Source organism: Symsagittifera roscoffensis, chromosome 6, assembly GCF_963678635.1.
Source record: "Symsagittifera roscoffensis chromosome 6, txSymRosc1.1, whole genome shotgun sequence".
In the NCBI taxonomy this organism is placed as follows: Eukaryota; Metazoa; Xenacoelomorpha; order Acoela; family Convolutidae; genus Symsagittifera; species Symsagittifera roscoffensis.
This window is the reverse complement of record NC_087067.1, coordinates 33035024-33056970: the sequence shown is the minus strand read 5'-3', so window position 1 is coordinate 33056970 and position 21947 is coordinate 33035024. Positions and strand designations below refer to the sequence as shown.

The 21947-nt window shown below is 41.6% G+C and overlaps 14 non-coding genes across 14 annotated transcripts; all 14 read right to left on the bottom strand.

Moving 5' to 3' along the window:
* Positions 1-478: 478 nt before the first annotated feature.
* LOC134849590 (U2 spliceosomal RNA) lies at positions 479-668 on the bottom strand. Its single transcript, XR_010163606.1, has one exon. It is a non-coding gene; the product is annotated as a U2 spliceosomal RNA (small nuclear RNA).
* A 1248-nt stretch (positions 669-1916) lies between these two features.
* Positions 1917-2107, bottom strand: LOC134849364 (U2 spliceosomal RNA). Its single transcript, XR_010163386.1, has one exon. It is a non-coding gene; the product is annotated as a U2 spliceosomal RNA (small nuclear RNA).
* A 1249-nt stretch (positions 2108-3356) lies between these two features.
* Positions 3357-3547, bottom strand: LOC134849522 (U2 spliceosomal RNA). Its single transcript, XR_010163539.1, has one exon. It is a non-coding gene; the product is annotated as a U2 spliceosomal RNA (small nuclear RNA).
* A 1247-nt stretch (positions 3548-4794) lies between these two features.
* Positions 4795-4985, bottom strand: LOC134849476 (U2 spliceosomal RNA). Its single transcript, XR_010163493.1, has one exon. It is a non-coding gene; the product is annotated as a U2 spliceosomal RNA (small nuclear RNA).
* Positions 4986-6235: 1250 nt separating this feature from the next.
* Positions 6236-6426, bottom strand: LOC134849567 (U2 spliceosomal RNA). Its single transcript, XR_010163583.1, has one exon. It is a non-coding gene; the product is annotated as a U2 spliceosomal RNA (small nuclear RNA).
* A 1248-nt stretch (positions 6427-7674) lies between these two features.
* LOC134849363 (U2 spliceosomal RNA) lies at positions 7675-7865 on the bottom strand. Its single transcript, XR_010163385.1, has one exon. It is a non-coding gene; the product is annotated as a U2 spliceosomal RNA (small nuclear RNA).
* A 755-nt stretch (positions 7866-8620) lies between these two features.
* Positions 8621-8811, bottom strand: LOC134849362 (U2 spliceosomal RNA). Its single transcript, XR_010163384.1, has one exon. It is a non-coding gene; the product is annotated as a U2 spliceosomal RNA (small nuclear RNA).
* A 755-nt stretch (positions 8812-9566) lies between these two features.
* On the bottom strand, positions 9567-9757 carry LOC134849437 (U2 spliceosomal RNA). The gene has a single exon (XR_010163455.1). It is a non-coding gene; the product is annotated as a U2 spliceosomal RNA (small nuclear RNA).
* A 1249-nt stretch (positions 9758-11006) lies between these two features.
* LOC134849360 (U2 spliceosomal RNA) lies at positions 11007-11197 on the bottom strand. Its single transcript, XR_010163383.1, has one exon. It is a non-coding gene; the product is annotated as a U2 spliceosomal RNA (small nuclear RNA).
* Positions 11198-11957: 760 nt separating this feature from the next.
* Positions 11958-12148, bottom strand: LOC134849436 (U2 spliceosomal RNA). Its single transcript, XR_010163454.1, has one exon. It is a non-coding gene; the product is annotated as a U2 spliceosomal RNA (small nuclear RNA).
* Positions 12149-13397: 1249 nt separating this feature from the next.
* LOC134849462 (U2 spliceosomal RNA) lies at positions 13398-13588 on the bottom strand. Its single transcript, XR_010163480.1, has one exon. It is a non-coding gene; the product is annotated as a U2 spliceosomal RNA (small nuclear RNA).
* Positions 13589-14343: 755 nt separating this feature from the next.
* On the bottom strand, positions 14344-14534 carry LOC134849374 (U2 spliceosomal RNA). The gene has a single exon (XR_010163396.1). It is a non-coding gene; the product is annotated as a U2 spliceosomal RNA (small nuclear RNA).
* A 1249-nt stretch (positions 14535-15783) lies between these two features.
* LOC134849359 (U2 spliceosomal RNA) lies at positions 15784-15974 on the bottom strand. The gene has a single exon (XR_010163382.1). It is a non-coding gene; the product is annotated as a U2 spliceosomal RNA (small nuclear RNA).
* A 4957-nt stretch (positions 15975-20931) lies between these two features.
* On the bottom strand, positions 20932-21122 carry LOC134849518 (U2 spliceosomal RNA). Its single transcript, XR_010163535.1, has one exon. It is a non-coding gene; the product is annotated as a U2 spliceosomal RNA (small nuclear RNA).
* Between the last annotated feature and the right edge of the window lie 825 nt (positions 21123-21947).

Here is a 21947-nt window from a genome sequence, read left to right as displayed (position 1 = left end):
TTGCACTAACTTAAAAGTTAGCTTTTAGGTCAATTTTCTTCCAAAATGGCCGAATTTCAGCTCCCCCCAAAATTTCAACTGATGATTACTCCACGAACACTGAAGCTAAAGAATCCGTTTTGGGCTCGTTGGAATTTTTCTGAGTCCAAAATTGTGATACGATATTGAAAAAATAAAATTTAGACAGAAAAAAGAACAAAAATTTTGAAATTTTCGTTTTTTGCACCACGCTCGATTAGGCTTAACTTTTTGGCATCACCGAGCTTTCAAGAACTCATAACTTTGAACTGGTTCGGCGAAATTGGTTCATTTTCTCAGTCCCCCAAGATTTGACGATGGTCTTACAATAGAAATAGAAAAATTTGGAAGTCTTAAGTTTTTTGGGCAAGTTATGGCCGTTCGCGCAATTCACCAGGCTCAATTAGACTCTTCATACTGACATCTTCACTCTATTAAGGTAATTTGCAGGTTCAGAATTTTCAGGTGGACTGCTCCCGATGGTAGTGTAAGACCAGGACAATCCGTGAGTCAACTGAAGCAAGCTCGGTGTTAACTCGGGAAGAAAAAATCAGTTTAATATTGGTGCCAGGCTATGCCCAGCATGCCAGATATTAAGCTGACAAGAACAGATACTACACATGATCTTAGCCAAAAGGCCGAGAAGCGATAACTAAGCCTTTCCCATTTTTGGTATATGCCTTGAACACAACAATGAAAAAACAGCTCGCATCATAAAAATTTATATTTATCCGACTGGGTTGAGAGCTGGGTTGCTCCCGGACCAACTTATGAAAGGTCAAGGGGGAAAATTGAAAAGAGGTAGCCATAATGACACTTCGCCCTAACAAAACTCCCCTGCTGGCTAGTAAATCTATCGTAAGAGTACAGTAGACTACGTTATAACCATCTGCGTTTATGCCGTTACATACGACATGGGCTTAACGATGTGGACAAAGACAGAATCTGCGGTTCTGCCTTAGGGATTTGAGTAATTCCGCTTCCATTTATATCCTGACTAGCATATAACTATGTACATTACTTTTAAAACACTCGCCCTCGCGCGAGAGTAGAAATATGCTCTTATACCATGTAAAATTTTGCACGCTCACGTTATAATTTATGCAATTCAAACAAAATTTGAAAAATTGACAATTTTCAGAATTTTTTTGGCCCAATGAGTTTTATGGCCAAATCGGCTGGTCAAAACCTACGGAGCGTGTACAGGGTGTCTTAGATGACCATCTATGGCATGATAGCCGCTCACTCAACGTTAGTGGCATATGGTCGAATACCAGCCAGGATACTGATAGATGCTTTTAGCCTAATTGTTGTGATAAACTTATTAAATAGTTAAGTTTTCAAATCTATTTGATAAGTTTCTTTGAATGCACTCTGCGACAGCAGAGAGCATCCCATTTAATGAAAAATGCAAGAAAAAAATTGCACTAAGTTAAAAGTTAGCTTTTAGTTCGATTTTCTTCCAAAATGGCCGAATTTCAGCTCCCCCCAAAATTTCAACTGATGATTACTCCACGAACACTGAAGCTAAAGAAGTCGTTTTGGGCTCGTTGGAATTGTTCTGAGTCCAAAATTGTGATACGATATTGAAAAAATAAAATTTAGACAGAAAAGAACAAAAATTTTGAAATTTTCGTTTTTTGCACCACGCTCGATAAGGCTTAACTTTTTGGCATCACCGAGCTTTCAAGAACTCATAACTTTGAACTTGTTCGACGAAATTGGTTCATTTTCTCAGTCCCCCAAGATTTGACGATGGTCTTACGATAGAAATAGAAAAATTTGGAAGTCTTAAGTTTTTTGGGCAAGTTATGGCCGTTCGCGCAATTCACCAGGCTCAATTAGACTCTTCATACTGACATCTTCACTCTATTAAGGTAATTTGCAGGTTCAGAATTTTCAGGTGGACTGCTCCCGATGGTAGTGTAAGACCGGGACAATCCGTGAGTCAACTGAAGCAAGCTTCGGTGTTAACTCGGGAAGTAAAAATCAGTTTAATATTGGTGCCAGGCTATGCCCAGCATGCCAGATATTAAGCTGACAAGAACAGATACTACACATGATCTTAGCCAAAAGGCCGAGAAGCGATAGCTAAACCTTTTCCTAATTTTGGTACATGACTTGAACACAACAATGAAAAAACAGCTCGCATCATAAAAATTTATTTTTATCCGACTGGGTTGAGAGCTGGGTCGCTCCCGGACCAACTTATGAAAGGTCAAGGGGGAAAGTTGAAAAGAGGTAGCCATAATGACACTTCGCCCTAACAAAACTCCCCTGCTGGCTAGTAAATCTATCGTAAGAGTACAGTAGACTACGTTATAACCATCTGCGTTTGTGCCGTTACATACGACATGGGATTAACGATGTGGACAAAGACAGAATCTGCGGTTCTGCCTTAGGCATTTGAGTAATTCCGCTTCCATTTATATCCTGACTAGCATATAACTATGTACATTACTTTTAAAACACTCGCCCTCGCGCGAGAGTAGAAATATGCTCTTATACCATGTAAAATTTTGCACGCTCACGTTATAATTTATGCAATTCAAACAAAATTTGAAAAATTGACAATTTTCAGATTTTTTTTGGCCCAATGAGTTTTATGGCCAAATCGACTGGTCAAAACCTACGGAGCGTGTACAAGGTAACTTAGATGACCATCTATGGCATGATAGCCGCTCACTCAACGTTAGTGGCATATGGTCGAATACCAGCCAGGATACTGATAGATGCATTTAGCCTAATTGTTGTGATAAACTTATTAAATAGGTAAGTTTTCAAGTCTATTTGATAAGTTTCTTTGAATGCACTCTGCGACAGCAGAGAGCACCCCATTTTATGAAAAATGCAAGAAAAAAATTGCACTAACTAAAAAGTTAGCTTTTAGGTCGATTTTCTTCCAAAATGGCCGAATTTCAGCTCCCCCCAAAATTTCAACTGATGATTACTCCACGAACACTGAAGCTAAAGAAGTCGTTTTGGGCTCGTTGGAATTGTTCTGAGTCCAAAATTGTGATACGATATTGAAAAAATAAAATTTAGACAGAAAAGAACAAAAATTTTGAAATTTTATTTTTTTGCACCACGCTCGATTAGGCTTAACTTTTTGGCATCACCGAGCTTTCAAGAACTCATAACTTTGAACTGGTTCGACAAAATTGGTTCATTTTCTCAGTCCCCCAAGATTTGACGATGGTCTTACGATAGAAATAGAAAAATTTGGAAGTCTTAAGTTTTTTGGGCAAGTTATGGCCGTTCGCGCAATTCACCAGGCTCAATTAGACTCTTCATACTGACATCTTCACTCTATTAAGGTAATTTGCAGGTTCAGAATTTTCAGGTGGACTGATCCCGATGGTAGTGTAACACCGGGACAATCCGTGAGTCAACTGAAGCAAGCTTCGGTGTTAACTCGGGAAGTAAACATCAGTTTAATATTGGTGCCAGGCTATGCCCAGCATGCCAGATTTTAAGCTGACAAGAACAGATACTACACATGATCTTAGCCAAAAGGCCGAGAAGCGATAACTAAACCTTTCCCATTTTTGGTATATGCCTTGAACACAACAATGAAAAAACAGCTCGCATCATAAAAATTTATATTTATCCGACTGGGTTGAGAGCTGGGTTGCTCCCGGACCAACTTATGAAAGGTCAAGGGGGAAAATTGAAAAGAGGTAGCCATAATGACACTTCGCTCTAACAAAACTCCCCTGCTGGCTAGTAAATCTATCGTAAGAGTACAGTAGACTACGTTATAACCATCTGCGTTTGTGCCGTTACATACGACATGGGCTTAACGATGTGGACAAAGACAGAATCTGCGGTTCTGCCTTAGGCATTTGAGTAATTCCGCTTCCATTTATATCCTGACTAGCATATAACTATGTACATTACTTTTAAAACACTCGCCCTCGCGCGAGAGTAGAAAGATGCTCTTATATCATGTAAAATTTTGCACGTTCACGTTATAATTTATGCAATTCAAACAAAATTTGAAAAATTGACAATTTTCAGAATTTTTTTGGCCCAATGAGTTTTATGGCCAAATCGGCTGGTCAAAACCTACGGAGCGTGTACAGGGTGTCTTAGATGACCATCTATGGCATGATAGCCGCTCACTCAACGTTAGTGGCATATGGTCGAATACCAGCCAGGATACTGATAGATGCTTTTAGCCTAATTGTTGTGATAAACTTATTAAATAGGTAAGTTTCAAATCTATTTGATAAGTTTCTTTGAATGCACTCTGCGACAGCAGAGAGCACCTCATTTTATGAAAAATGCAAGAAAAAAATTGCACTAAATTAAAAGTTAGCTTTTAGGTCGATTTTCTTCCAAAATGGCCGAATTTCAGCTCCCCCCAAAATTTCAACTGATGATTACTCCACGAACACTGAAGCTAAAGAAGTCGTTTTGGGCTCGTTGGAATTTTTCTGAGTCCAAAATTGTGATACGATATTGAAAAAATAAAATTTAGACAGAAAAGAACAAAAATATTGAAATTTTCGTTTTTTGCACCACGCTCGATTAGGCTTAACTTTTTGGCATCACCGAGCTTTCAAGAACTCATAACTTTGAACTGGTTCGACGAAATTGGTTCATTTTCTCAGTCCCCCAAGATTTGACGATGGGCTTACGATAGAAATAGAAAAATTTGGAAGTCTTACGTTTTTTGGGCAAATTATGGCCGTTCGCGCAATTCACCAGGCTCAATTAGACTCTTCTTACTGACATCTTCCCTCTATTAAGGTAATTTGCAGGTTCAGAATTTTCAGGTGGACTGCTCCCGATGGTAGTGTAAGACCGGGACAATCCGTGAGTCAACTGAAGCAAGCTTCGGTGTTAACTCGGGAAGTAAAAATCAGTTTAATATTGGTGCCAGGCTACGCCCAGCATGCCAGATATTAAGCTGACAAGAACAGATACTACACATGATCTTAGCCAAAAGGCCGAGAAGCGATAGCTAAACCTTTTCCTAATTTTGGTACATGCCTTGAACACAACAATGAAAAAACAGCTCGCATCATAAAAATTTATATTTATCCGACTGGGTTGAGAGCTGGGTCGCTCCCGGACCAACTTATGAAAGGTCAAGGGGGAAAGTTGAAAAGAGGTAGCCATAATGACACTTCGCCCTAACAAAACTCCCCTGCTGGCTAGTAAATCTATCGTAAGAGTACAGTAGACTACGTTATAACCATCTGCGTTTGTGCCGTTACATACGACATGGGCTTAACGATGTGGACAAAGACAGAATCTGCGGTTCTGCCTTAGTCATTTGAGTAATTCCGCTTCCATTTATATCCTGACTAGCATATAACTATGTACATTACTTTTAAAACACTCGCCCTCGCGCGAGAGTAGAAATATGCTCTTATACCATGTAAAATTTTGCACGCTCACGGTATAATTTATGCAATTCAAACAAAATTTGAAAAATTGACAATTTTCAGAATTTTTTTTGCCCAATGAGTTTTATGGCCAAATCGGCTGGTCAAAACCTACGGAGCGTGTACAGGGTGTCTTAGATGACTATCTATGGCATGATAGCCGCTCACTCAACGTTAGTGGCATATGGTCGAATACCAGCCAGGATACTGATAGATGCTTTTAGCCTAATTGTTGTGATAAACTTATTAAAAAGGTTAGTTTTCAAATCTATTTGATAAGTTTCTTTGAATGCACTCTGCGCAGCAGAGAGCACCCCATTTTATGAAAAATGCAAGTAAAAAATTGCACCAACTTAAAAGTTAGCTTTTAGGTCGATTTTCTTCCAAAATTGCCGAATTTCAGCTCCCCCCAAAATTTCAACTGATGATTACTCCACGAACACTGAAGCTAAAGAAGTCGTTTTGGGCTCGTTGGAATTGTTCTGAGTCCAAAATTGTGATACGATATTGAAAAAATAAAATTTAGACAGAAAAGAACAACAATTTTGAAATTTTCGTTTTTTGCACCACGCTCGATTAGGCTTAACTTTTTGGCATCACCGAGCTTTCAAGAACTCATAACTTTGAACTGGTTCGGCGAAATTGGTTCATTTTCTCAGTGTCCCCCAAGATTTGACGATGGTCTTACGATAGAAATAGAAAAATTTGGAAGTCTTAAGTTTTTTGGGCAAGTTATGGCCGTTCGCGCAATTCACCAGGCTCAATTAGACTCTTCATACTGACATCTTCACTCTATTAAGGTAATTTGCAGCTTCAGAACTTTCAGGTGGACTGCTACCGATGGTAGTGTAAGACCGGGACAATCCGTGAGTCAACTGAAGCAAGCTTCGGTGTTAACTCGGGAAGTAAAAATCAATTTAATATTGGTGCCAAGCTATGCCCAGCATGCCAGATATTAAGCTGACAAGAACAGATACTACACATGATCTTAGCCAAAAGGCCGAGAAGCGATAGCTAAACCTTTTCCTAATTTGGTACATGCCTTGAACACAACAATGAAAAAACAGCTCGCATCATAAAAATTTATATTTATCCGACTGGGTTGAGAGCTGGGTTGCTCCCGGACCAACTTATGAAAGGTCAAGGGGGAAAGTTGAAAAGAGGTAGCCATAATGACACTTCGCCCTAACAAAACTCCCCTGCTGGCTAGTAAATCTATCGTAAGAGTAGAGTAGACTACGTTATAACCATCTGCGTTTGTGCCGTTACATACGACATGGGCTTAACGATGTGGACAAAGACAGAATCTGCGGTTTTGCTTTAGGGATTTGAGTAATTCCGCTTCCATTTATATCCTGACTAGCATATAACTATGTACATTACTTTTAAAACACTCGCCCTCGCGCGAGAGTAGAAATATGCTCTTATACCATGTAAAATTTTGCACGCTCACGTTATAATTTATGCAATTCAAACAAAATTTGAAAAATTGACAATTTTCAGAATTTTTTTGGCCCAATGAGTTTTATGGCCAAATCGGCTGGTCAAAACCTACGGAGCGTGTACAGGGTGTCTTAGATGACCATCTATGGCATGATAGCCGCTCACTCAACGTTAGTGGCATATGGTCGAATACCAGCCAGGATACTGATAGATGCTTTTAGCCTAATTGTTGTGATAAACTTATTAAATAGGTAAGATTTCAAATCTATTTGATAAGTTTCTTTGAATGCACTCTGCGACAGCAGAGAGCATCCCATTTTATGAAAAATGCAAGAAAAAAATTGCACTAACATAAAAGTTAGCTTTTAGGTCGATTTTCTTCCAAAATGGCCGAATTTCAGCTCCCCCCAAAATTTCAACTGATGATTACTCCACCAACACTGAAGCTAAAGAAGTCGTTTTGGGCTCGTTGGAATTGTTCTGAGTCCAAAATTGTGATACGATATTGAAAAAATAAAATTTAGACAGAAAAGAACAAAAATTTTGAAATTTTCATTTTTTGCACCACGCTCGATTAGGCTTAACTTTTTGGCATCACCGAGCTTTCAAGAACTCATAACTTTGAACTGGTTCGACGAAAATGGTTCATTTTCTCAGTCCCCCAAGATTTGACGATGGTCTTACGATAGAAATAGAAAAATTTGGAAGTCTTAAGTTTTTTGGGCAAGTTATGGCCGTTCGCGCAATTCACCAGGCTCAATTAGACTCTTCATACTGACATCTTCACTCTATTAAGGTAATTTGCAGGTTCAGAATTTTCAGGTGGACTGCTCCCGATGGTAGTGTAAGACCGGGACAATCCGTGAGTCAACTGAAGCAAGCTTCGGTGTTAACTCGGGAAGTAAAAATCAGTTTAATATTGGTGCCAGGCTATGCCCAGCATGCCAGATATTAAGCTGACAAGAACAGATACTACACATGATCTTAGCCAAAAGGCCGAGAAGCGATAGCTAAACCGTTTCCTAATTTTGGTACATGCCTTGAACACAACAATGAAAAAACAGCTCGCATCATAAAAATTTATTTTTATCCGACTGGGTTGAGAGCTGGGTCGCTCCCGGACCAACTTATGAAAGGTCAAGGGGGAAAGTTGAAAAGAGGTAGCCATAATGACACTTCGCCCTAACAAAACTCCCCTGCTGGCTAGTAAATCTATCGTAAGAGTACAGTAGACTACGTTATAACCAGCAGAGAGCATCCCATTTTATGAAAAATGCAAGAAAAAAATTGCACTAACATAAAAGTTAGCTTTTAGGTCGATTTTCTTCCAAAATGGCCGAATTTCAGCTCCCCCCAAAATTTCAACTGATGATTACTCCACCAACACTGAAGCTAAAGAAGTCGTTTTGGGCTCGTTGGAATTGTTCTGAGTCCAAAATTGTGATACGATATTGAAAAAATAAAATTTAGACAGAAAAGAACAAAAATTTTGAAATTTTCATTTTTTGCACCACGCTCGATTAGGCTTAACTTTTTGGCATCACCGAGCTTTCAAGAACTCATAACTTTGAACTGGTTCGACGAAAATGGTTCATTTTCTCAGTCCCCCAAGATTTGACGATGGTCTTACGATAGAAATAGAAAAATTTGGAAGTCTTAAGTTTTTTGGGCAAGTTATGGCCGTTCGCGCAATTCACCAGGCTCAATTAGACTCTTCATACTGACATCTTCACTCTATTAAGGTAATTTGCAGGTTCAGAATTTTCAGGTGGACTGCTCCCGATGGTAGTGTAAGACCGGGACAATCCGTGAGTCAACTGAAGCAAGCTTCGGTGTTAACTCGGGAAGTAAAAATCAGTTTAATATTGGTGCCAGGCTATGCCCAGCATGCCAGATATTAAGCTGACAAGAACAGATACTACACATGATCTTAGCCAAAAGGCCGAGAAGCGATAGCTAAACCGTTTCCTAATTTTGGTACATGCCTTGAACACAACAATGAAAAAACAGCTCGCATCATAAAAATTTATTTTTATCCGACTGGGTTGAGAGCTGGGTCGCTCCCGGACCAACTTATGAAAGGTCAAGGGGGAAAGTTGAAAAGAGGTAGCCATAATGACACTTCGCCCTAACAAAACTCCCCTGCTGGCTAGTAAATCTATCGTAAGAGTACAGTAGACTACGTTATAACCAGCAGAGAGCACCCCATTTTATGAAAAATGCAAGAAAAAAATTGCACTAACTTAAAAGTTAGCTTTTAGGTCGATTTTCTTCCAAAATGGCCGAATTTCAGCTCCCCCCAAAATTTCAACTGATGATTACTCCACCAACACTGAAGCTAAAGAAGTCGTTTTGGGCTCGTTGGAGTTGTTCTGAGTCCAAAATTGTGATACGATATTGAAAAAATAAAATTTAGACAGAAAAGAACAAAAATTTTGAAATTTTCGTTTTTTGCACCACGCTCGATTAGGCTTAACTTTTTGGCATCACCGAGCTTTCAAGAACTCATAACTTTGAACTGGTTCGACGAAAATGGTTCATTTTCTCAGTCCCCCAAGATATGACGATGGTCTTACGATAGAAATACAAAAATTTGGAAGTCTTAAGTTTTTTGGGCAAGTTATGGCCGTTCGCGCAATTCACCAGGCTCAATTAGACTCTTCATACTGACATCTTCACTCTATTAAGGTAATTTGCAGGTTCAGAATTTTCAGGTGGACTGCTCCCGATGGTAGTGTAAGACCGGGACAATCCGTGAGTCAACTGAAGCAAGCTTCGGTGTTAACTCGGGAAGTAAAAATCAGTTTAATATTGGTGCCAGGCTATGCCCAGCATGCCAGATATTAAGCTGACAAGAACAGATACTACACATGATCTTGGCCAAAAGGCCGAGAAGCGATAGCTAAACCGTTTCCTATTTTTGGTACATGCCTTGAACACAACAATGAAAAAACAGCTCGCATCATAAAAATTTATTTTTATCCGACTGGGTTGAGAGCTGGGTCGCTCCCGGACCAACTTATGAAAGGTCAAGGGGGAAAGTTGAAAAGAGGTAGCCATAATGACACTTCGCCCTAACAAAACTCCCCTGCTGGCCAGTAAATCTATCGTAAGAGTAGAGTAGACTACGTTATAACCATCTGCGTTTGTGCCGTTACATACGACATGGGCTTAACGATGTGGACAAAGACAGAATCTGCGGTTTTGCTTTAGGGATTTGAGTAATTCCGCTTCCATTTATATCCTGACTAGCATATAACTATGTACATTACTTTTAAAACACTCGCCCTCGCGCGAGAGTAGAAATATGCTCTTATACCATGTAAAATTTTGCACGCTCACGTTATAATTTATGCAATTCAAACAAAATTTGAAAAATTGACAATTTTCAGAATTTTTTTGGCCCAATGAGTTTTATGGCCAAATCGGCTGGTCAAAACCTACGGAGCGTGTACAGGGTGTCTTAGATGACCATCTATGGCATGATAGCCGCTCACTCAACGTTAGTGGCATATGGTCGAATACCAGCCAGGATACTGATAGATGCTTTTAGCCTAATTGTTGTGATAAACTTATTAAATAGGTAAGTTTTCAAATCTATTTGATAAGTTTCTTTGAATGCACTCTGCGACAGCAGAGAGCATCCCATTTTATGAAAAATGCAAGAAAAAAATTGCACTAACATAAAAGTTAGCTTTTAGGTCGATTTTCTTCCAAAATGGCCGAATTTCAGCTCCCCCCAAAATTTCAACTGATGATTACTCCACCAACACTGAAGCTAAAGAAGTCGTTTTGGGCTCGTTGGAATTGTTCTGAGTCCAAAATTGTGATACGATATTGAAAAAATAAAATTTAGACAGAAAAGAACAAAAATTTTGAAATTTTCGTTTTTTGCACCACGCTCGATTAGGCTTAACTTTTTGGCATCACCGAGCTTTCAAGAACTCATAACTTTGAACTGGTTCGACGAAAATGGTTCATTTTCTCAGTCCCCCAAGATTTGACAATGGTCTTACGATAGAAATAGAAAAATTTGGAAGTCTTAAGTTTTTTGGGCAAGTTATGGCCGTTCGCGCAATTCACCAGGCTCAATTAGACTCTTCATACTGACATCTTCACTCTATTAAGGTAATTTGCAGGTTCAGAATTTTCAGGTGGACTGCTCCCGATGGTAGTGTAAGACCGGGACAATCCGTGAGTCAACTGAAGCAAGCTTCGGTGTTAACTCGGGAAGTAAAAATCAGTTTAATATTGGTGCCAGGCTATGCCCAGCATGCCAGATATTAAGCTGACAAGAACAGATACTACACATGATCTTAGCCAAAAGGCCGAGAAGCGATAGCTAAACCGTTTCCTAATTTTGGTACATGCCTTGAACACAACAATGAAAAAACAGCTCGCATCATAAAAATTTATTTTTATCCGACTGGGTTGAGAGCTGGGTCGCTCCCGGACCAACTTATGAAAGGTCAAGGGGGAAAGTTGAAAAGAGGTAGCCATAATGACACTTCGCCCTAACAAAACTCCCCTGCTGGCTAGTAAATCTATCGTAAGAGTACAGTAGACTACGTTATAACCAGCAGAGAGCACCCCATTTTATGAAAAATGCAAGAAAAAAATTGCACTAACTTAAAAGTTAGCTTTTAGGTCGATTTTCTTCCAAAATGGCCGAATTTCAGCTCCCCCCAAAAAAAAATTTCAACTGATGATTACTCCACCAACACTGAAGCTAAAGAAGTCGTTTTGGGCTCGTTGGAGTTGTTCTGAGTCCAAAATTGTGATACGATATTGAAAAAATAAAATTTAGACAGAAAAGAACAAAAATTTTGAAATTTTCGTTTTTTGCACCACGCTCGATTAGGCTTAACTTTTTGGCATCACCGAGCTTTCAAGAACTCATAACTTTGAACTGGCTCGACGAAAATGGTTCATTTTCTCAGTCCCCCAAGATATGACGATGGTCTTACGATAGAAATAGAAAAATTTGGAAGTCTTAAGTTTTGTGGGCAAGTTATGGCCGTTCGCGCAATTCACCAGGCTCAATTAGACTCTTCATACTGACATCTTCACTCTATTAAGGTAATTTGCAGGTTCAGAATTTTCAGGTGGACTGCTCCCGATGGTAGTGTAAGACCGGGACAATCCGTGAGTCAACTGAAGCAAGCTTCGGTGTTAACTCGGGAAGTAAAAATCAGTTTAATATTGGTGCCAGGCTATGCCCAGCATGCCAGATATTAAGCTGACAAGAACAGATACTACACATGATCTTGGCCAAAAGGCCGAGAAGCGATAGCTAAACCGTTTCCTATTTTTGGTACATGCCTTGAACACAACAATGAAAAAACAGCTCGCATCATAAAAATTTATTTTTATCCGACTGGGTTGAGAGCTGGGTCGCTCCCGGACCAACTTATGAAAGGTCAAGGGGGAAAGTTGAAAAGAGGTAGCCATAATGACACTTCGCCCTAACAAAACTCCCCTGCTGGCTAGTAAATCTATCGTAAGAGTACAGTAGACTACGTTATAACCATCTGCGTTTGTGCCGTTACATACGACATGGGCTTAACGATGTGGACAAAGACAGAATCTGCGGTTCTGCCTTAGGCATTTGAGTAATTCCGCTTCCATTTATATCCTGACTAGCATATAACTATGTACATTACTTTTAAAACACTCGCCCTCGCGCGAGAGTAGAAATATGCTCTTATACCATGTAAAATTTTGCACGCTCACGTTATAATTTATGCAATTCAAACAAAATTTGAAAAATTGACAATTTTCAGAATTTTTTTGGCCCAATGAGTTTTATGGCCAAATCGGCTGGTCAAAACCTACGGAGCGTGTACAAGGTGTCTTAGATGACCATCTATGGCATGATAGCCGCTCACTCAACGTTAGTGGCATATGGTCGAATACCAGCCAGGATACTGATAGATGCTTTTAGCCTAATTGTTGTGATAAACTTATTAAATAGGTAAGTTTTCAAATCTATTTGATAATTTTCTTTGAATGCACTCTGCGACAGCAGAGAGCACCCCATTTTATGAAAAATGCAAGAAAAAAATTGCACTAACTTAAAAGTTAGCTTTTAGGTCGATTTTCTTCCAAAATGGCCGAATTTCAGCTCCCCCCAAAATTTCAACTGATGATTACTCCACCAACACTGAAGCTAAAGAAGTCGTTTTGCGCTCGTTGGAATTTTTCTGAGTCCAAAATTGTGATACGATATTGAAAAAATAAAATTTAGACAGAAAAGAACAAAAATTTTGAAATTTTCGTTTTTTGCACCACGCTCGATTAGGCTTAACTTTTTGGCATCACCGAGCTTTCAAGAACTCATAACTTTGAACTGGTTCGACGAAAATGGTTCATTTTCTCAGTCCCCCAAGATTTGACGATGGTCTTACGATAGAAATAGAAAAATTTGGAAGTCTTAAGTTTTTTGGGCAAGTTATGGCCGTTCGCGCAATTCACCAGGCTCAATTAGACTCTTCATACTGACATCTTCACTCTATTAAGGTAATTTGCAGGTTCAGAATTTTCAGGTGGACTGCTCCCGATGGTAGTGTAAGGCCGGGACAATCCGTGAGTCAACTGAAGCAAGCTTCGGTGTTAACTCGGGAAGTAAAAATCAGTTTAATATTGGTGCCAGGCTATGCCCAGCATGCCAGATATTAAGCTGACAAGAACAGATACTACACATGATCTTAGCCAAAAGGCCGAGAAGCGATAGCTAAACCGTTTCCTAATTTTGGTACATGCCTTGAACACAACAATGAAAAAACAGCTCGCATCATAAAAATTTATTTTTATCCGACTGGGTTGAGAGCTGGGTCGCTCCCGGACCAACTTATGAAAGGTCAAGGGGGAAAGTTGAAAAGAGGTAGCCATAATGACACTTCGCCCTAACAAAACTCCCCTGCTGGCTAGTAAATCTATCGTAAGAGTACAGTAGACTACGTTATAACCAGCAGAGAGCACCCCATTTTATGAAAAATGCAAGAAAAAAATTGCACTAACTTAAAAGTTAGCTTTTAGGTCGATTTTCTTCCAAAATGGCCGAATTTCAGCTCCCCCCAAAATTTCAACTGATGATTACTCCACCAACACTGAAGCTAAAGAAGTCGTTTTGGGCTCGTTGGAATTGTTCTGAGTCCAAAATTGTGATACGATATTGAAAAAATAAAATTTAGACAGAAAAGAACAAAAATTTTGAAATTTTCGTTTTTTGCACCACGCTCGATTAGGCTTAACTTTTTGGCATCACCGAGCTTTCAAGAACTCATAACTTTGAACTGGTTCGACGAAAATGGTTCATTTTCTCAGTCCCCCAAGATTTGACGATGGTCTTACGATAGAAATAGAAAAATTTGGAAGTCTTAAGTTTTTTGGGCAAGTTATGGCCGTTCGCGCAATTCACCAGGCTCAATTAGACTCTTCATACTGACATCTTCACTCTATTAAGGTAATTTGCAGGTTCCGAATTTTCAGGTGGACTGCTCCCGATGGTATTGTAAGATCGGGACAATCCGTGAGTCAACTGAAGCAAGCTTCGGTGTTAACTCGGGAAGTAAAAATCAGTTTAATATTGGTGCCAGGCTATGCCCAGCATGCCAGATATTAAGCTGACAAGAACAGATACTACACATGATCTTAGCCAAAAGGCCGAGAAGCGATAGCTAAACCGTTTCCTAATTTTGGTACATGCCTTGAACACAACAATGAAAAAACAGCTCGCATCATAAAAATTTATTTTTATCCGACTGGGTTGAGAGCTGGGTCGCTCCCGGACCAACTTATGAAAGGTCAAGGGGGAAAGTTGAAAAGAGGTAGCCATAATGACACTTCGCCCTAACAAAACTACCCTGCTGGCTAGTAAATCTATCGTAAGAGTACAGTAGACTACGTTATAACCATCTGCGTTTGTGCCGTTACATACGACATGGGCTTAACGATGTGGACAAAGACAGAATCTGCGGTTCTGCCTTAGGCATTTGAGTAATTCCGCTTCCATTTATATCCTGACTAGCATATAACTATGTACATTACTTTTAAAACACTCGCCCTCGCGCGAGAGTAGACATATGCTCTTATACCATGTAAAATTTTGCACGCTCACGTTATAATTTATGCAATTCAAACAAAATTTGAAAAATTGACAATTTTCAGAATTTTTTTGGCCCAATGAGTTTTATGGCCAAATCGGCTGGTCAAAACCTACGGAGCGTGTACAAGGTGTCTTAGATGACCATCTATGGCATGATAGCCGCTCACTCAACGTTAGTGGCATATGGTCGAATACCAGCCAGGATACTGATAGATGCTTTTAGCCTAATTGTTGTGATAAACTTATTAAATAGGTAAGTTTTCAAATCTATTTGATAAGTTTCTTTGAATGCACTCTGCGACAGCAGAGAGCACCCCATTTTATGAAAAATGCAAGAAAAAAATTGCACTAACTTAAAAGTTAGCTTTTAGGTCGATTTTCTTCCAAAATGGCCGAATTTCAGCTCCCCCCAAAATTTCAACTGATGATTACTCCACAAACACTGAAGCTAAAGAAGTCGTTTTGGGCTCGTTGGAATTGTTCTGAGTTCAAAATTGTGATACGATATTGAAAAAATAAAATTTAGACAGAAAAGAACAAAAATTTTGAAATTTTCGTTTTTTGCACCACGCTCGATTAGGCTTAACTTTTTGGCATCACCGAGCTTTCAAGAACTCATAACTTTGAACTGGTTCGACGAAATTGGTTCATTTTCTCAGTCCCCCAAGATTTGACGATGGTCTTACGATAGAAATAGAAAAATTTGGAAGTCTTAAGTTTTTTGGGCAAGTTATGGCCGTTCGCGCAATTCACCAGGCTCAATTAGACTCTTCATACTGACATCTTCACTCTTTTAAGGTAATTTGCAGGTTCAGAATTTTCAGGTGGACTGCTCCCGATGGTAGTGTAAGACCGGGACAATCCGTGAGTCAACTGAAGCAAGCTTCGGTGTTAACTCGGGAAGTAAAAATCAGTTTAATATTGGTGCCAGGCTATGCCCAGCATGCCAGATATTAAGCTGACAAGAACAGATACTACACATGATCTTAGCCAAAAGGCCGAGAAGCGATAGCTAAACCGTTTCCTAATTTTGGTACATGCCTTGAACACAACAATGAAAAAACAGCTCGCATCATAAAAATTTATTTTTATCCGACTGGGTGTTGTTGTTGTTGTTGCCTAGGTGCCCGTAGTTTGGCCCTCCTCTTGTCCCTCATTTGTGGCTTCTTCTGTTTCGAGTTGCAGGAAAGCAGTTGCTTCGATCGGGTTTTCCCAGAGTGCGTGGGGGGTGATTGTAGTCGGGTTTGCGCTGCACCTGAATAGGTGACCCGTTGTGTGGGTTTCTGAGTTGCACTGTGGGCATGTTTCTGGGGTTGATTCATCTAGTCTGTGTAGGTAGCTTTGTAGGAATGGGGAGTAGCCGCTCCGTAACTGGGCAAGGGTCCGTCTAGTACCTCTCGGCAGTCGTAATTCATCCTTGCTCAGTTTGGGGGCTGGTTCGTCGAGCACTTTGTTGTTGTCCCGGTTGTCTAGGGCGTCTTTGACCTCATTTGTGTGCACTTTTTTGAGGAGCCCTCTGTAGTCCTCTTCGGTAATGTGCGTGTCGTCGTCTTCTTCTGAATCGGATGTTTCGAGGAGTGCAGTGATGTACCTCTCGTACCTGCTGAAGAGCGTTTCCTTCATGTTTCTGGGCGGTTCCGGTCGGTCTAGCAGCCTGTTGCCAGGGTGTCCTTCGAGATGATGGGCTAGCTGGTGCTGGACTGCTTTCATACGGATATGCCGCCTGACAGGTAGAATTTTCGTCTCGTCGTGCAGGTGCTGAATAGCGGTCATCGTGGTGCATCCTGTGGCCACTCTTAGGGCTGAGTTTTGGACTTTCTGCAGCGTTTCTACGTGGGTCTGTGCAGCGATCGGAGTCCAGACTGGTGATGCGTACTCTAAGACGGGCCTGATGAAGGCTTGGTAGGCTACTATGAGGGTTTCCTTGCTCTGTCCCCAGGTAGTTCCTGCCAGCGCTTTCAAGATATTCACTCTGCTCCTTCCTCTAGCTGCGGCTAGTTTGCAGTGTGGGCCGAATGTCAGGGCTGTATCGAAGGTGACGCCTAGTATTTTTGGTGTTTTCGCTAGAATGAGGGCTTTCCCGTTGATCTTCACGTCTGGTGTGATTTTGTGTTCTTTGGTGCTGGGCGTGAAGAGCGTGACGGAACATTTCGGTGTTGAAACCTCCAAATCTCTAGAGTCTAGAAAATTGCAGAGCGTCGTCAGGTAGCTGTTGATGTCTTTGCTTAGTGTCTCTATGTCGGTCCCAAGGGCGAAAACTGTGAAGTCGTCAGCATAGGATACTAAGAAAATTGTCGGTGGAGGCATTGGAGCATCTGCCACGTAGAAATTGGACAGCGTAGGAGCCACAACCGATCCTTGTGGAACTCCAAATCTGACAATACGACTGCTTGACACCGTGTCTCTGAACAGTGTGCGGGCCTGTCTACCGTGCAAGTACGTGGCTAACCAGCGTACAAGTGCTCCTGGAAGCGTGGAATCGTTAATCAGCTTGAGGAGGGTAGCGTGACACACAGTATCGAAAGCTTTCGAGAGGTCTAATGCAACGAGAACAGTACGGGCAGCGGGTTTTCGTTGATTGAAGCCGTCTGCGATTACAGTTGATAGCTCATTGAGCGCTGTGACTGTTGAGTGTCGCGGTCTGAAGCCGTGTTGATGTTCTGCCGTCTTGAGGTGTTTCTGGAGTATCGGGAGAAGGCACTTCTCGAGTATCTTGACTGCGGGGCAAAGAAGTGATATCGGCCGGTACGAGGCACTCTCATTGGCGGGTTTTCCTGGCTTCAGTAGTGGAATAATGATAGAAGTCTTCCAGATGGCGGGTATTTGACTTCTTGAAATCGACAGGTTGAACGTGCTCGTCAGATGTTCTATGGCTTTGGGTCCCAGGTGTTTAAGATGGATCATTGTGATGCCATCTGGGCCTGTGGCTTTCGAGTTTTTCGCTTTCTTCAGTGCCTTGATCACCTGGGTTGTGGTGATTGTCGGATGGTCTTCGAGGGACCTGTTTTGGATACTCTTGGTGATGGTCGTGTAGGCTTGCGACGTCGTGTGGGGCCTCGGGGTGGTGAACTGCTTGTTGAATCTGTGTGCCAGGTCTTTTGCGGAGGTGAACGTCTTCTTCCTCTTTTTCCCCTTGAACTTGATAGGCTGGTTTCTCCGCTGTTTGCTCGTCTTGTTGTCCAGCGCTTTTATCGTCCTCCAAAGTTTTGCTGCGTCGGTCCGGTGGTCGAAACTGCTGACGAACTCCCTCCATTTGGCTGTTTTGCTCTGTCGGATGGCCATTTGAATGCGGTTGTTCAGAATCTCGATCTCCGGTGAAGTCGGGTCATGAGAGCGGATGTTGTCACGCTCGATGATCCATCTGGAAGCTGACTCCGGAAGTTGGGGTATCACATCCTTGCGGCGGCCAGAAGGGATGTGATGTTTGGATGCTGTATTGATGGCGTCTCTCAGGAGGCGTTCGCCAGAGTACACATCCGGGATCTGGGGTTCGCCCAATCCCAACCCCCCCCCCCCCCCCCCCTAGTTTGACTTCTGCAGCTCACGCCAGGCGCGCCAATTAAGGCCTTATCTGGACAGTTTATACTCCTGGACGAGTGTATGATGGTTTCCACTTCGGTTGAGAAAGCTTCCCAGTCGGCCTTGGCGAGATTGGTGTAGGTTTTCTTGACTGATCTAACTGGTGTCGTCTCGGAGCTCATCGCCAGTTTGATGGTGATTGGCAAGTGGTCAGAGCTGAGGGATGTCTCAGTGCTCCATTCTGCTGAGGTTAGCAGAGACATTGAGGCTAAAGAGACGTCCGGTGACGTCGGCTGGTTGTTAGATGGGATCCTTGTGGGAGTGTTTTCATTGAGAACTCCGTAGTCAGAAAACTCGATTTCCCCTGCTAACTTGTTGCCTCGAGTGTCGACTAGTGGTGAGTGCCAAAGGGGATCGTGCGCATTGGCATCTCCTAGTACGAGGGTATTGTCTGTTTTCAGAAGCGGCTCTGTAGAGGCGCTGTACCCTTCGGGGCATGAGCTAGTGGGTGGGATGTAGTAGTTTATGACCCTGAACGAGGTGTTATTGTGGTCTACTTTGATACCCATGCACTCCATAGTCCCATCTTGTGGTAGTTGCATTGGGGTGTACACAATGTCTTCGTGGATGAGGAAAGCCAGCCGCCTCCTTCTCTGTTGGCTGGTCTGTCTTGACGAAGTACTGTGTACGAACCAAAGTTAGGGTCTCTGCTTTTAGCAGTGAGTTTGGTTTCTTGTATAGCAGCGAAATTGATATCGTGTGCATTGAGGTATGCTGCAATTTCCGGTGTTTTGCCCCCAATGCCGTTGCAGTTCAGTTGTAGGATGTTCAGGGTAGGACTGGGTGTCGTGGGTGTCGCGTGGGTGTTGGCGTTGACCGGAGATGCTGGAGTTTCTGGTGTGCAGGTGATGCATGTCCAGTCAGACACCACTTCGGAACTATCTGTAAAGGGTGTGCATGGGAAGTGCGCGTGCTTCCGACAAGATGAGCATTTGACGCTTCCTTTCTTGTTGAGGGGCTTGGCGCAGTTGCAGCACTTTTGCCTTTTAGGCGGTCCCGGGTTGCTTTCAATGCCAGCTCGGATGAGAAGAATACGGAGCAGGGTTGCTGGCCTGTCCTGCTCCGTCCACAAAAACACGGACTGGGGATGGACCTCTCTTCGTGCACGAAGGAGGGTTTTTTGTCCGGCGGGTTTTGAGGTCCGCTGAACGGCCATTTGCACCAACTGTCAGCTGGTGTTGGTTCCACCACGAAAAGGCGGCCTTGTCTGGAACCTATCCGACTGGGTTGAGAGCTGGGTCGCTCCCGGACCAACTTATGAAAGGTCAAGGGGGAAAGTTGAAAAGAGGTAGCCATAATGACACTTCGCCCTAACAAAACTCCCCTGCTGGCTAGTAAATCTATCGTAAGAGTACAGTAGACTACGTTATAACCATCTGCGTTTGTGCCGTTACATACGACATGGGCTTAACGATGTGGACAAAGACAGAATCTGCGGTTCGGCCTTAGGCATTTGAGTAATTCCGCTTCCATTTATATCCTGACTAGCATATAACTATGTACATTACTTTAAAAAAAACACTCGCCTTCGCGCGAGAGTAGAAATATGCTCTTATACCATGTAAAATTTTGCACGCTCACGTTATAATTTATGCAATTCAAACAAAATTTGAAAAATTGACAATTTTCAGAATTTTTTTGGCCCAATGAGTTTTATGGCCGAATCGGCTGGTCAAAACCTACGGAGCGTGTACAGGGTGTCTTAGATGACCATCTATGGCATGATAGCCGCACAGTCAACGTTAGTGGCATATGGTCGAATACCAGCCAGGATACTGATAGATGCTTTTAGCCAAATTGTTGTGATAAACTTATTAAATAGGTAAGTTTTCAAATCTATTTGATAAGTTTCTTTGAATGCTTTCTGCGACAGCAGAGAGCATCCCATTTTATGAAAAATGCAAGAAAAAAATTGCACTAACTTAAAAGTTAGCTTTTAGGTCGATTTTCTTCCAAAATGGCCGAATTTCAGCTCCCCCCAAAATTTCAACTGATGATTACTCCACGAACACTGAAGCTAAAGAAGTCGTTTTGGGCTCGTTGGAATTGTTCTGGGTCCAAAATTGTGATACGATATTGAAAAAATAAAATTTAGACAGAAAAGAACAAAAATTTTGAAAATTTCGTTTTTTGCACCACGCTCGATTAGGCTTAACTTTTTGGCATCACCGAGCTTTCAAGAACTCATAACTTTGAACTGGTTCGACGAAATTGGTTCATTTTCTCAGTCCCCCAAGATTTGACGGTGGTCTTACGATAGAAATAGAAAAATTTGGAAGTCCTAAGTTTTTTGGGCAAGTTATGGCCGTTCGCGCAATTCACCAGGCTCAATTAGACTCTTCATACTGACATCTTCACTCTTTTAAGGTAATTTGCAGGTTCAGAATTTTCAGGTGGACTGCTCCCGATGGTAGTGTAAGACCGGGACAATCCGTGAGTCAACTGAAGCAAGCTTCGGTGTTAACTCGGGAAGTAAAAATCAGTTTAATATTGGTGCCAGGCTATGCCCAGCATGCCAGATATTAAGCTGACAAGGACAGATACTACACATGATCTTAGCCAAAAGGCCGAGAAGCGATAGCTAAACCGTTTCCTAATTTTGGTACATGCCTTGAACACAACAATGAAAAAACAGCTCGCATCATAAAAATTTATTTTTATCCGACTGGGTTGAGAGCTGGGCCGCTCCCGGACCAACTTATGAAAGGTCAAGGGGGAAAGTTGAAAAGAGGTAGCCATAATGACACTTCGCCCTAACAAAACTCCCCTGCTGGCTAGTAAATCTATCGTAAGAGTACAGTAGACTACGTTATAACCATCTGCGTTTGTGCCGTTACATACGACATGGGCTTAACGATGTGGACAAAGACAGAATCTGCGGTTCTGCCTTAGGCATTTGAGTAATTCCGCTTCCATTTATATCCTGACTAGCATATAACTATGTACATTACTTTTAAAACACTCGCCTTCGCGCGAGAGTAGAAATATGCTCTTATACCATGTAAAATTTTGCACGCTCACGTTATAATTTATGCAATTCAAACAAAATTTGAAACATTGACAATTTTCAGAATTTTTTTGGCCCAATGAGTTTTATGGCCAAATCGGCTGGTCAAAACCTACGGAGCGTGTACAGGGTGTCTTAGATGACCATCTATGGCATGATAGCCGCACACTCAACGTTAGTGGCATATGGTCGAATACCAGCCAGGATACTGATAGATGCTTTCAGCCAAATTGTTGTGATAAACTTATTAAATAGGTAAGTTTTCAAATCTATTTGATAAGTTTCTTTGAATGCTTTCTGCGACAGCAGAGAGCATCCCATTTTATGAAAAATGCAAGAAAAAAATTGCACTAACTTAAAAGTTAGCTTTTAGGTCGATTTTCTTCCAAAATGGCCG